Here is a 15,701-nt window from a genome sequence, read left to right as displayed (position 1 = left end):
TAGCATAATGTCTTCGTATAGAAAAAAATCACACTCCTCTATATACATATAGACAAGGAGTGACACCCGCCATCTTGGTCCTTATTCAAAATTTTGCACTCGGTTCGAATCACAGCTCGATATCGCATGAAATATGAATGTCACTTATTTCAACCTATTGGCTCTTGCTAAACAAACCATAGACTACACAATCGTGTTCATCTAATACCTCCTATTTATTTTAAAACAACCATCAAGTGACACCTGTCAGCTTCGCCGCTGAGTTAAACAAGAAGAAGGTGGCCGGAAATTACGGCGCTACACGGGCTTGAACTCAGCAAACGTTTCGTCCTGCATATCTCGTTCGCCTTCATCGAGGATTTTGTTCAAAGTAACTCCAAGAGCGCGGGGAGTTGAACAATGGATTCAAACATTACAGTGAGGGGTTCATCAATAACCTTAAAAGTGCTTATATTGTGATTATACTCTCACTTACAATGACCAGTTTGCCAGGTTATCTTGACATGTACCGTTATATGATGGGTCTCATCCAAATGTTATGGGCGTTATTTGAATGAATTGGCTTCAGACAGAGGGACTAATATTCAGTGCTCCAAATGTGTAAGCCATATATTTAATTTCCTTTACTTTAGTGTTTTGGGGGATACTACGGTATTCTATGAGTAAATATGATTATACAATATACCATATAAATATAACGTATAATGAAACAATCATGAATACAAAAAGAATTTTGTATTGTTATTTTAATAAACCACGGTCATGCACAATCCGTTAATAAACAAACATTCAGTTTCAAATGTTATGGTAAGTTTGCAATTAAAATTATGTAAATGTAAATGCTTAAGAATTATTTGAAAAAACACGTCAGTCTGTTGCAGACTGGTGTATAATATATATTTATGTATAATTATTTGAAAAACACGTCAGTCTGTTGCAGACATATGCTATTTGTCTATTTGGTAATTATTCTATTTCCAGCATCGTGCGATCGTTTCCCGCATGCATGTCGACTGATCCTATCAATGTGAATTGAATAAAATATAAATGAACAAGTTTAATTATTTTTTTTCTCTGAGATATCAGTTTCTATGTGTCTGAGTGGGGGTAGTTGATGGAAGTTGAGGGACGTCCAGACCTAGGGTCATCATCAGGGCTTGTTCTCCCAGCCTTAAACATACATGTATCTGCCTTACATTTAACATCGGAACAGCTAGGGCACTTTCCCCATACACTTGTAAGTGAGCGAGTGAGAATTGCTTTTAGCAATATTTCAGCAATATCACGGTGGCGGACACCAGAAATGGGCTTCACACATTGTACCCATGTGAGGAATCGAACCCAGGTCTTCGGCGTGACGAACGAATGCTTTTACCACTAGGCCACCCAACCACCCCCACACACTTGTGACATGCGGTTAGGAATTTCTTGGTGAGTACTTTTCTCTGAAGTCAAAAACTTGACGACTGCTCTCTACTCGTTCTTTTCCATTTTTGTGTCCATTTGGACCCCTATCCCGTTAAACTGGCAGTCACTAATATACAAACGGCCTCAACAGACCAAATACACTTACAATGAACTACTCAATCAATGTACTTCATTGACTAGTTCACTTTGGTATGGCCGATAATTGAACGTTGGTGAGGCTTAGAAACTTTTGACCAGCACTCGTAATTCACTTGGTTTGTATACAGTTGTGACGGACACAAGTTGACGCACATGAGGATTAATAGCCATGTCCCCCCCCTAGATGAAAGCTAAGATTGGACTTAATCACGTGTGACAAAAAGTAATCTAGACATATGTACATCTTCTTTGTCGAATCGAATTATTTAATTCAATTCTTTTTTTTCTGTATTGGCGGCCAGTGCCCCATATACAAAAAATAATAAAATATAGTATAACAGCAATGAGATCAGGTAGGAACATGTTTAGGGTATTCATATATACTGTAATGAGAGATCAGGTTGCTGCACGTATAGGATAGTAATAATCCTTATATGCTGATTGCTTTCACGGAAGACAGCACTTTGTACTTAATGACCATTTTCAAATACCCTGTTTAGACAGGTATTGTTGCCTACATTTAGGGCTCAGGAAACATTTATCCCATGTGATGGAAAAATGAATACCGTCAAGCAGGACATGCTTGACTGTGTTTCTTTCCTTACAAAGAATACAAACGGAGGTTCCCCACCTTTCAATAAATATTCAAGACCATATTTACCGTGACCAATAGCGTAACCGATAGATGTTTTAATTTGATGTAATCTTTTGCACAAGATCCTTGACATCTGATCACAGGTATATTCTCACTGTATAGGACAGGAGTGGTGTCACACATTTGTTGAGTGCAGCTTTAGCTGCATTATCAGTCATTGATTTCAACATGGCTCGGTAATCAACGAAAACCGATGTCGTATTGGAGCAGGCTCATTAAACAATTTCGATTAAAAGTGAATGTGTGCAAACACATGTTTTTAATAGCCTGGAGGCACGAAAGAGAATCTGAAAAAAATATTAACTGTTTATGTTTAGAGTGGCTATTCATATATTGTAGTGAGTGAGCGAGTATGGTTTTACGGCGCTTTTAGAAATATTCCAGCAATATCACGGCGGGGGACACCAGAAATTGGCTTCACGCATTGTACCCATGTCGGGATTCGAACCCGGGTCTTCGGCGTGACGAGCGAACGCTTTAACCACTAGGCTACCCGACCGCCCCTCATATATTGTAGACCTGTTTAAATGACATTTGCTTCTGCAGAGAATATGAAACTCTTATCTGGTAATCTTGAAGATATTGTTCTGGATCCAATGATAGTGGCACTTGCAGCTGCGCCACCATCCTTGGATCCATCTGTAAACATAGATTCATAAGTGTCACTGATTGTATTCTCGTTGTTGAATTAGTTCGTTGGTATCTGATTTCTTCAGGTTTGTTAGTAGTAGGTCTATCCCAGGCATTACAATTTGCCAAGGGGACGATGGAAAAAGTCGATTGAGAGTTATATCTTGAAGTTTGATATTAGAAGCAGAAATGACCGATTTTATTCTGATTCCGAGTGGTGGAACAAGAAATGATTCCTTCTTGTAAATATCTTCGCAGAGAGGATAAAAAGCTAGATTTGACTTAGTAGAATATCATTTGGTGATGTCTTGTATGGATACTTTCAGACGGTGTTGTTTCAGGGATGGCTCATCCGCCTCCACGTACAGAATATGAATAGGAGAAGTCCCAAAGGCTCCAGTGCAAAGTATCAGGCCTTCATGATGAATAGGGGCCACGGGTGGCCCAGTGGCCTAAGGCGCTGCGATTCGCTGTGCAGAGTTGCGTCCACTGGGCACGCTAGAAACCTATGATTGTGGGTTCGAATCCCGGTTCGCCCCGATTATGTTTCTAGGTTTGTCAGCACCATATCCGTGCTCGTGGGTTTCACCGAAGTGGTAAACATCTGAAACCTGCATCACTTCGGGCTTTCCTTCCACATTAAGCTGACACGCCGCGATATCACTGGAATACTGTTACAAGCGGCGTTAAACCCAACTCACTCACTCATGATGAATAGTATCTATGCTCCATCATAGACAATGGAGACGTAATCAAATATACAGCGGATCAGTGACCTGTACAAGTGCAAGAGGATTGCCTGATCCCCTCCCTACTTTGAATAAGAAACGATCTTCAACTGATCAAGAGCCTTCAGGTATTTGGCTTTGAGGTATTCAAAATGCGGTAAGAAGGTAAAACGGCTATCACAGATAAGTCCAAAGAACAGAAATGTGTACAACTGGTTTTTGATTCAATAAGTCTAAACCTGAAGAAGATTTGTAACTGCCTCGCTGTTCCATGCATATTTTTACCACAACAAAAAGTATTACAATCATCCACGAAAAGTGATCCATCTACATAATCACTTAAAACCTTTGACATACTATTGATGTTAATATTGAATAATGTGAATATACAATACTGCCCTATTGGACACCCTCATCCTGATTATAATGGTCAGACAGGGTGGAACCCACTCAGGCTTGAAATTGTCTGTCTGCTAAAAACTGTGATATAAAAAGAGGTAAACGACGCCTAAAACCAAAATCATGTGAATCCAGGAAAAAGCCATGCTTTCAGGTAGTATCTTAGGCTTTCTCAAAGTCGAATTTTTTTTACACTAAGTGTTGTTTGATGACAAAAGCATTTTCACAAAGGATTCTTATCGTACTAAATGATCAATAGTACTTCTATTTTTACGGAAACAACATTGAATATATGTAATAAGATTATTGGTTTCCAAATAACAAACTTGTCTATTATTCACCATTCGTTCCATGGCGGTAATTTGTGGAATCTGTATGATCCTGGCCAGGTTTGGGTATTGGGACTACAATGGCATTTTGCCACAAAGGAGGAAAATTCCCTCAAGTCCATATGTGGTCAAATATACTTAAAGACTTAAGATAATGATTCAGGCAAATGCTTCAATACATCATAACCTGATGCAGTATTATGAGCTTTCTCAAGACCGGTATATATAGCTCATACAATGAAAATACTTCAATATAATCTTCATCGTTATTAGATGCAAACGTTACTTTTTTTTCCCTGTTGTTTCTGATATCTTTGAAACACAGGAACATTATGATGAAGAATGTTTGGCAAGAGTGTCACCAAGTTTATTTGCGATGTCAGATTTAACAGTCTGTCACCATCTTTACGTTGGTGTATAGAAGAGTTTGAACCTTTGCCTTTAATATTGTTACCAAGTTCCACACATTATATATAGGAGTGTTTGAATTAATTGTGGAGACATAGTTCCTCCATGACTGCCGCTTATTTTGCTGAGCACGTCGTGCCTTGGCACTAGTAATTTTAACATTATTCAGGTTATGAACTGTAGGTTTCCGCTTTCTTTTCTACACTTTCTTGATTGACTGCATTCATTGTCAAACCATGGTTTACGAATATGAGGATTTGTAGAGGACTTGGGAATTGTTTGATCAGCAATTTCATTTAGATGGGATCTGGTACATTTTTGAAATTGTCACGTCTTTTAAACACAAAATATTTCATACAAGACCCATTGGCCTTTGTAAAATTCCACCGTGAAGAAGGTGGATCATCGTCCGGTTTTACAGCTTCTAGGACAGTAGACCTGCAACAAAGGTCATCATGCACAGACCATTCGAATTCTTTGTAAACATCTGAATCTGTGAGGGACAGATCAAGGACAGATTAAGTTCCAGTGGCAGGGTGTAAATACACATAAATTATCATCAGAAATAAAATCTTCAATGACTTTCCCCTTATTGTTGGTTCTTGTACTTCCCTATAGAGGGCTATGCCCATTTACATCACCCATGATGTTGCAGAGCTTAGGAAGCTGATATATAGATTCTGAAGGTCAGACTGTCAAAGAGCAGACGGAGGTGGGATATACAGAGAGCACAAAGTAAACAGCTAACGGGGATAGGTCATTTTCGTGTTCCTTTTTAAACACTATTTTGCAGAAGTTGAGACGTATTGGTTAAATAAATTTATTTAAAAAAACAACATCCTGCCAAGTTCGCCTACGAGACACGTCCATTTTAAAAACATAATTGCATAAGTATAATATACAAACAACATGCAACACAAGGATCCATAAAAACTGCATAAATCATACATTCCCTACCCACGCATACACACAACATAAACCATACATTCACTACCCATACATATACACAACATAAACCATACATTCACTACCCACATACACACAACATAGACCATACATTTACTACCCACACATACACACAACATAAACCATACATTCACTACCCATACATATACACAACATAAACCATACATTCACTACCCACATACACACAACATAGACCATACATTCACTACCCACATACACACAACATAGACAATACATTTACTACCCACACATACACACAACATAAACCATACATTCACTGCCTACATATGCACACAACATAAACCATACATTCACTACCCACATACACACAACATAGACCATACATTTACTACCCACACATACACACAACATAAACCATACATTCACTGCCTACGTATACACACAACATAAACCATACATTCACTACCAACGTATACACACAACATAAACCAAACATTCACTACCCACGTATACACACAACATAAACCATACATTCACTACCCACGTATACACACAACATAAACCATACATTCATTACCAACGTATTCACACAACATAAACCAAACATTCACTACCCACGTATACACACAACATAAACCAAACATTCACTACCCACGTATACACACAACATAAACCATACATTCACTACCCACGTATACACACAACATAAACCATACATTCATTACCAACGTATACACACAACATAAACCAAACATTCACTGCCCACATATACATACAACAGATAAACAATAGAGCAACACATGTGTTATTTTTCAATGCTTCAGCTGGGATTTGATCAATACCAGGGGACTTACCAAGCTTAGTACGGTTAATAACATTACCTACCTCCTCCCGTGTTACAGATGCATTCAGACTGCTAACGTCATATTGCTGTGGGTCAGTAGAGGTGCTATTTACATCATATAAAATATTTTCATAAAATAATTCATCAAACGAGTCAGTAGGATCTGCATTAAACAATGAGCAATAATCAGTTTTCCATTTCTCCAGAACAACTTTTCTATCCGTAGCAACAAACCAATTTAGAGTTACCTCCCAGAGTATTGAGCCACGCCTATCGTTTGCAATACCGAGTTTACCAATGGATTTCCAAAACTCGCGGGAATCCTTATGCTGGTACTTATCCATCAGCCGCTGTTGTTCCTGCAACTTAAATAACCGTTTTGATTTTCTCAACAGCTTATCAAAGGATTTCCTTTCATTACGATGCTTATGTTTCGACGATTTCTTTAGAACAGGAGATCTGCATTTTAACCACTTACGCTCACAGTCTTTAACAATATGCCACAATGACTGTAGTTCGTCATTCCAGTATGGTTTATAATGATTTACCTCTTGTGGTTGTTTTTTTGTCTTTTAAGGTACCAACCTTATTATCTAGTTAAGTATATAAACATGTCAAAAATTCATTATAAGCAGCATTTATGTCATTTTGGGAAGAAAGATGAAACTCGATATTCGTAATAGTATTATTAATACTTGTCAGGACATCTTCGCTTGCCAAAAAGTCATTGGGGAAATTCTTCAAATTATATCGTTTAAAAGCAGGTGGTGAATTATGTGAATGAGTTTCGTTTGTATCATCACGGTTATAAGGAATCGAAAAATCACACAATAAGACAGAGTGGTCCGGAATAACATCAGGGGCACTACTTCCATTCACACAAGATGACATTTTCAAGACATTGAAATTAGAAAAACGATATAAATCTTCATGTGCCGTGACCATATAATCAACGACGGAACACCCATAACTGTGTCCAGTCTACCGCGGGGGTTGATGCGGTGTCAGTGTCGAATGGTTTTGTGATAGTTGTGCAAATATTCGTTGTATATCGTTTATTTTTGTTACTAACTATCCCTATTTGCCTTTTTACTATTTATTCATTCATTTTTAGATAACAATAACTGAATTTTTTATCAAATAATTACTATTTATTCATTATGTAATATCAATAATTAATTTATGGATACAAAAGAATTAATTTACATTACAAATTAAGCAAATCGGTTTTTAGATATCAATAACTGAATTTATTATCAAATAATTACTATTTATTCATTATATGATATCAATAATTCATTTATGGATACCAAAGAATGAATTTATATCACAAATTGGATTTGATTTTTATCATGAAATGTTTATTAATATAGCAAATCAGTTTTTAGATATCAATAACTGAATTTATTATCAAATAATTTTTGTCACACAAAAAATTTAATATTGTATTGTATCTAGAGCCTTCGTCTCTGTGAACCTAATGCCCATTTTTTAATAATTCGTGAAGATAAGTACAGTATCGTAACATTTACATACATAGTCACATTCAGATGATGTCTCTACATATAAGTAAGGGCAAGTTTCTTCCCTTTGTTTAATCATTTTTCCTCCTGGCTCTGAATGTGGAACACAGGCTTTATGGTTACATATGTATGATTGTATTTTAATGCGATTTGAATATTATTATTTACTATCGTACTTACTTCATGTTTTAAATGAGACTTCATGTTTTAATTTGACATGTCACCACAAATTACAATTATTGCTTGTAAGCTCAACACAATTGACAAATACTCTAAAAGATATGGCTAGTAAACCATTAATGTACGTTGAAAAAATATATATTGTAAATGCCAAAATGATGTATGTAGGATCAAGTAGAAGATATATTGACAGTAGCTCTGAGATTTTATTCAACAAGCCCGTGATAAAAACACTCAATGTTTACCTCGCCTGGCGGCCATTATGCACAGCCATCTTATACACAACCCCGCGCTCACGTCTACAGGTCTCTTACTGTGTTATGGTAATTAGTAGCACCCTCTCCCTCAAGTGTATACTCCATGATATAACCTTCTCTCATTCATTAAATGCTGCCCTTTCCCAGCGTCACGGCTATGGAGCTGAGACAAAGGGACCAAACCATCATAAAGCAATTATGGTCCAATAAAAACAATGCTCCGCCAAACCTCATAAACATTATCACTGAAAGTCGAACTAATATCAAATCACAAAAAAACATTTGAATAGAGATTACATTTAACAGGATCATTTTTTCTCATAACACCATCGCAAAACATCATGTAGAAGCCACAACAGTACTCATATCACATCTTAAAATGAGACATCAGCAAGTACATATAATAAAATGTGTATCAACATTTTTCGTCAGGAAATAAAAAAAATATATCCTTGTTACCATCTCCAAGTTCAGCTAAACACGGGTCCTCCTTTGGTCAAAAGTTTGTTCCCCCTGTAATGAGTGTGTCACGCGTTGCACACGAGTGACGAACGTGTTGCACACGGGTGTTACACGCGTGGCGGACGGGTTCCACACGAGTGACCAACGGGGTGCACACGGGTGTTACACGCGTGGCGGACGGGTTCCACACGAGTGACCAACGGGGTGCACACGGGTTGCGTAACGCGTTGCCCATGCGTGTAAGGGGAATGAACTTCTAGGCAGTAGTGTAAGTGCAATAATCTTGGACGCGACGTTAAACCCCATTTCACCTCACCTCACCCCACCTCAACTCACCAGCTTTACCTTTTCCAAAAGAAATGGCGAATATGTAGCTAGAGTACGCTCACCCTTAGCTTCAATGACAAGGAACCGAGGCCAAGTATCCCTTTCGGAATGCAATAACCTTGTCACAGTTTCATCATCATATGAATCAAGTTCAGAATCAGATTCTGATAGTTGCCGTTGTTTTTTTTGTTTAGAATCCACCAGACTGGCTCATGAGCCTCCACCTTTGGAATTTAAGAAAACATCATTTGGCCAAGACCAAATATATTACTTCAACATTTTGACAAACTTGTGTAAGACAATAATAACAAAGGGGTTTGGCATGGCCAGCCGATTGATCAGACCGGGCATATCCTACCACCAGCCAAGGCAAAGTAAGGGCCAAAGTGGTTTGTTGGACTGAGGAACACTATTGTCGGTTCCGGTGTCCTCTCCCTCCAGACCCCCTTCCTCTGCCGACACAGGGACGAAACCCGTGGCAAATAGCTTGCCCAATTCGGTCGCCTTTTACGAGCAGCATTGGAGTGCTGGGAACACACTCTACCCCGGGTCCCCTCGGGGCCATGAAGAAAGAGAACAACCAAAACTAACCCTGTGGAAATTGTCGTGATAATAAATACATATGTTCAAGTTACACAACCATGTTGATAGCGATGTTACATTCATTGCTTCGTATCTGACAATCGTGTCAAATAGTATAAGCAATACTAAAATAGCAATTCTACCGTTAAGATATCGCACAATGAAATGGGGAAAAAGACGTCAGTACATTTGGTCCGTCCAGCAAAGTCGTGATCGCAAAGCTGTTACAGCTACTCTCACTTCTGCTAATACCAGTAAACTGTTCAGTATATAAATATACATAATGAGTTAATTAGGAGATAAACCTACTGTGTATTCAATTTAGAGCTAGGTTACCTGTTGACTTAATCGCACTGAATTGAATTTGAAACCGAACGCGTAGCCATTCTACCATGACCGGTTTAAGTTGGAACTCTTTGAGGTGCAACGTTTTGTTGAGTGAGCAGGACACTCCATATATAAGAAGATGGGTTCACTTTCCCAAAGGAGTGGAAGGCTCCTTATAATAGCAACTTAAATAACAGAAGACAATTACATAGAAGAATGCTTTAATTTATTAAAATTACCATATCTTATGTTTATATTTCAAATACTATCTCATTGAAAAAATTCACTGAAAACTTCAAACAAAATTCGAATACACCCATTCACTCTACAGCCATAAAGCACTCGATCAAGCACCACACCCGGAATTAGTTATTTATAGTAACATGGCAGTTGGAGAGTTGGTACGGACCAGACATTCCAGTTGTGACATGTTTACCTGATTATTCGAATTATTGTTCACGCTGATACCCTGGAAAATACCCGTGTATTGCCGCTTTTGGCTGAAGGAGGTCTGTGTTGTAAGACATCAACGACTGCTGATTTTTGTGACCTGTTAATTTTACAATTTCGCGCGCCTCAACACCGGCATGCGAGAGGAGAGTGGCAGCTGTGACTCTGACGCAGTGGTTCGTATGCACCTTGCTCAAGCTGGATAGTGTGGAAATTACTTTCATCATCTGAGTGATTGTGTTTTGACCAAGGGGTTTTAGTATATACCATGTACCATCGGTTTCATGTTACTTGGATTTAGTTTGGAACGGTATTTTTTGAAAGCTGCCAACAGACATGATTGGGTCCCTGTTGCATAAAATCCTGGTTTTCCCTGCACTTTATCCTGCAACCCCCTTGGATGGGTTTTTTGTAGGCCTCTGAATGGGACATGGTTATATATTCTACCCCTACATCATCTGTTTCAACTGCTAAGCGATGGACAGACAACTTCCTCTGGTTTTCACAACCCCTTCGACCGAAACCTAGGGTGAGGTCAAACCATACTTCTTGCTGAAGACTCTCAGGATTGTCTACTGACTGAAAATCGCGAATCTTGGAGAAATCCCCTGGGGATATGGCATCGTGGTGCGTAGCATTATCTAGGCCAAGTTTTTTAAGTTTACGCAATATGCCGAGAAACAGGTTATTCGCAGTGATATTCATTTTCCCGCAATATGTTGATGTTCCGATTATGTGGAGGAGCGCGAATATGACGGTAAATTGCCTATGAAGGATGACTTGGAATAATATTTGTCATCCGCATTGCGAATCTCCGCATAAAAGTGCTTTAAAAGTTTGCACAGTTACTCAGCTGGAAGTCCCTCAAATTCCACGGATTTACCATGTTGTGTAAGCCATTCTGAATACAATGGAAATACTGGTAATACTCATGTGATCAAGTAAGCAATTTTTAAACAGGTAAGGCATACATTTTAAGATTGCAAACTATCTATACACATGCACAAAAGTTAAGCGCCAACCACCATATTTGTGAGCTGTTACTTTTGGCACTTAATGAAGCAAGTGTATCTTGTGTTTCAAAAGAATATGAGCAGAAATGAATTTTACCGAAGACCAGAAATTGAAGGATTAGAAAACATTGAAAAACCTTTTTTTGTCGTGTAACTGTCATGATATCAGCAGACCATATCAGGTGTCACATAGACACCCCAGGGAGTGCAGAGTCTATTGCAAGACAGAAACGTCAGTAACGTGTGTATGATCCACGGACATTGACCACAGCTTCAACCCTACGCCTCATACTCATTACAAGTCGTTGAATGCTTCTCTGAGGCAAACGGATCCATTCTTCATGAAGTGCGGCTTCAAGTCCAGCGAGATTTTGAACTGGGGGATCACGATGTCTGATTTTCCGGCCAAGAATGTCCCACAGATGCTCAATCGGATTAAGATCCAGACTACAGGCCGGCCAATGAGGAGTGGCAATAGCTTCTTGACGCAAATAAGCCAAAACTGCCCGAGATCTGTGTGGTCTAGCATTGTCGTCCATGTAAACAGGTCTTGTCTGAAGAGGATGGTTGTCAAAATGAGGGACTACCACTGGACGAAGAACGGCATCTTGGTATTGTTGGCCATTCAGGTTTCCACGAATTGTCACCCGCGGAAGTTTGCAGCCGAAGGAAACACAACCCCATATCATGACAGACCCCCCGCCACATGCTAAGGTCTTCTGGATGTTCCAGAACGAGTGTTACGTTGCCTCTAAACACGTATTCGGCCATCAACAGTTCGTAGCAGCATTCGGCACTCGTCAGACCAATGGATCCTTCTCCAGTTGGTCAAGTTCCATCGATTACGGGCACGACACCATATCAGACGATTCCGCACGGCCTCTCAGTCAGTTGAGGACGTTTTACTGGTCTTCTGACGTTATAACCAGCCGCTCTCTGGGGCGACGCCTTACGGTCATCGTCGAGAGTCTCTGATGGGTAATCCACTGCAGTCTTAAATCTGTTGAAGTGGTAAATGGATTTCGTCTGACTATCCTGAAAAGACGTCTATCCTCTCTGTTAGAGGTCTTTCCTGGCCTACCAGACCTATGCCTATATTTTCAACCTCTATTGGAAGGGGAATCTCACACAGGAGCAAAATGCAACCACGGGTCTGAAACTTGAATTTCACTATTTATAGGGTAGGGGAACTGCAGCAACACGTAAAGTACGCTTTCCTTGTGGTATCTGTACAAGTTTGGGTTCATGAAACTATGGAAGCCTAATTCAGTCATACATCATCATATTTCGCATTTCTGATTCCCACACGTGAAATCAAGAGACTATGAATATGGTGGCGCTTAACTTTTGTGCATGTGTATATATTACGATGTTGTTGGTACTTTAAGAGGTCTGTCTGGTATGTTCAGGGGTTTTTTAAACGCTTTTATCAATTTTGATGTAAATTTGTTATTGTTGGGCTATCTTACGTTTGAAAATATTTTTTCCCCAGTTTGTGGCCCTTAGGGTACTTTTTTAGCTCTTCCGTCTAGGAATATGTTGTCAAGATCAGACTCTGCAACTTGTCTTGTCGACACCACTACGCCTCGCTACCTGAGCATCTGTTGTTAATAATTCACATAAAAAATATGTATGTCTAGCATACCGATTTTAGTTCACAGCATCTTCCCCAAAATGTATTTAAATGTCTTTTTATTTTGACAAATTAAATATTACCCAGATCCAGACTGATTTTTGTCTGAGCATTCAGGTACTTCTTCATTAGGGGGCGCTCGGCGGCAAGTTTTTGCCTTTCAGGCGGCGTGTCCTTCACGTCTATCAATACAGACAATGCTATCTTTCACAATTTCATCTTAAATTCTTTTTGGAGGGTATGTGTTTACATAATAATATGATAGCCTGAGCAGCAGACGACAAATGTCGTTTTGGTGTTTGTTCAACTGATTTTTTCAAAACATATTTCTGAAGATGTTTGTATTATTATTGTCACCAGAATCGTCCAGATTGGAGAGTATAATGTCAAAATCATCGCCACTCCATTCATTTGCAGGGTCATGATAGACTTCAGCAAAACTTCCTATATCAAAAGTTCCCACTGATACAGAATTCGTGAGCTCCGCCATCTTTATGTGCAAGCACAAAGTGCACATGCATATCCTTACGCGGTAAAGAGGCCGTTAAACCACCTGTTTCAATCAGAGGGGGTTTATTGTGATTTAATAGCCTCTAATTTACCAATCAGAATCAAGTATTTGCCAAATTCATGGTAGAATTATTCATATCAGAGTACTATGCGGATTGACACAGTGTGCGTTTATACCGTCAAACTTAAAAATATATCGAATCAAATGCATACACCAATAATGATAATAACTAAAAACTAATCACAAAAACCTATAGACAACGATATGTAAAAAGTGACGACGTTCAACACAATACAGCAACTCGGGTTCCACCCACTCTTCTATCACTCAATCAGGAATGGGTAGTCCGTGGATAGTGGGCGTATCCTATTGTTACATGTTTGTGAAGGGATTGAGATTATCATGCATAGAAGTGACGTAGCTACACAATTCTTTCATATCAAGAGTTAATATATTTATTGTTTATTCTTATCTCTTTTCTCTGGACATATAATTCATTCATTGTTGTTAGTTTTCTGTACTCTGCTGTCTTGTCATTTGTATGTAGTTTAAGATAGCGACATTAATTTTAGGAATGTTAGATGGACACTTAACCAAAAATCCAACATAGTACCAAACACTTCAGAATAAGTGTGTGTGGGGGTGTGTGTGTGTGTGCGTGCGTGCGTGCGTGCGTGTGTGTGCGTGTGTATGTGTTGTGTGTGAAGAAACGGAACTGCAGCCTTACACACTCAATGGTAACGTAGACAAGTATTTCACCAATGATTGTACTTACAGTAACGGTATCCGGTGTTAGTGAAACTCGACATAATTAAGGACTGACTGTATTCTTTTCGGTTCATTGAGGTATGAATCGAAAAGCCGATGTGCAAACGTCGTGAATTCGACAGTCAATCCTTATAATTAATTTCGACAACATGTTTTATCTACAATAGATTGATTAAAAACAATTCTATAAATAAAAGCAGGCAAAAAATGACGAGACCGATAAACATTCTTGGCGTGCATGGGAATACATACTGTGTGTGTGACATGAATAAGGTGATTGTTTAATTTAAGCGTACAGGTCATAATGCCCCGCAAGGCTTCTGAACAGTGGCGGAATGATACATCTGCTGGTCATCTGTAAGTAAATGGGCGTCTAGGTACCACAGGAGCAATTTGAAGACCTTATTAACAATCCATTTTTCACGGTTGGTGGTCGTCTAAAAGTTTTGAAGATATATCAATGATCTATAAAACAAAACAAGATCAAGTGAGTACACTTACACAATTAAAAAAAGTCACATTAAAACTACTACATTGAACATTAGCACACCACTGTCTGACTTTCCGAATCCAGACCTATGAAGCTGTTCTCATGAATCAAGCACACATGATAAGAAGACTTATGTCATACATCACTTGTGTTTGATGTGGAACCTGCAGCAATAGCATAAACGAGTGAGGGCTGATATATGTAAGAATGATAGGGAAGACAGAGGGATTGATAAGTAATAACGAGACAGGCATTACCAGAAAACATTTACACTGGGCATAGGAGAAAAGTCAACCTGACCAATCTCACTTTTAATAGAAAGCAACTAAAGCTCCTAAATTACTCAAATGTGAGGAAGCAATGTTTGAGTAAAAGTACTAAAGTAGATGCAGTTTCAGTAAGACGTATGTACATTACACAGAAAGGTTGATTAATTACATTATATGATTGGGAAATTTCTCTTGGCGTTCCCATGTCTGTCAAAACACCGTTTCCACATTCTCGGATAGAGTTTCAGAAACCTTTACACTACTGACAATGCTGTTTTCTTTGAATCATGCTTATGACATCTCCAACAGTTCCATCATTCGATACGCTGTGAAATTACCTCGAATCTTTCGTTCTATCGACGAAAAGCAACCACATCTTTGCCGCCATTTGGGTTTGCAGTCGTGTGCTCGCGAGGACAGGAA

The 15,701-nt window shown here is 38.9% G+C and overlaps 1 protein-coding gene across 1 annotated transcript in view; it reads right to left on the bottom strand.

Annotated features, from left to right (window-relative positions):
• LOC124135356 (sodium- and chloride-dependent glycine transporter 2-like) overlaps window positions 1-15,701 on the bottom strand; it is a 31,049-nt gene extending 15,348 nt beyond the window's left edge. Inside the window, exon 1 of the mRNA XM_046500657.2 lies at window positions 15,617-15,701. The gene's annotated coding sequence lies outside the window, so the exon portion shown is untranslated. The remainder of the gene's footprint in view (window positions 1-15,616) is intronic.

The sequence above is a fragment of the Haliotis rufescens genome, unplaced genomic scaffold (assembly GCF_023055435.1).
Source record: "Haliotis rufescens isolate VD_foot unplaced genomic scaffold, xgHalRufe1.0.p SCAF_19, whole genome shotgun sequence".
NCBI lineage: Eukaryota > Metazoa > Mollusca > Gastropoda > Lepetellida > Haliotidae > Haliotis > Haliotis rufescens.
This window is presented reverse-complemented; position numbering and strand designations above follow the sequence as displayed.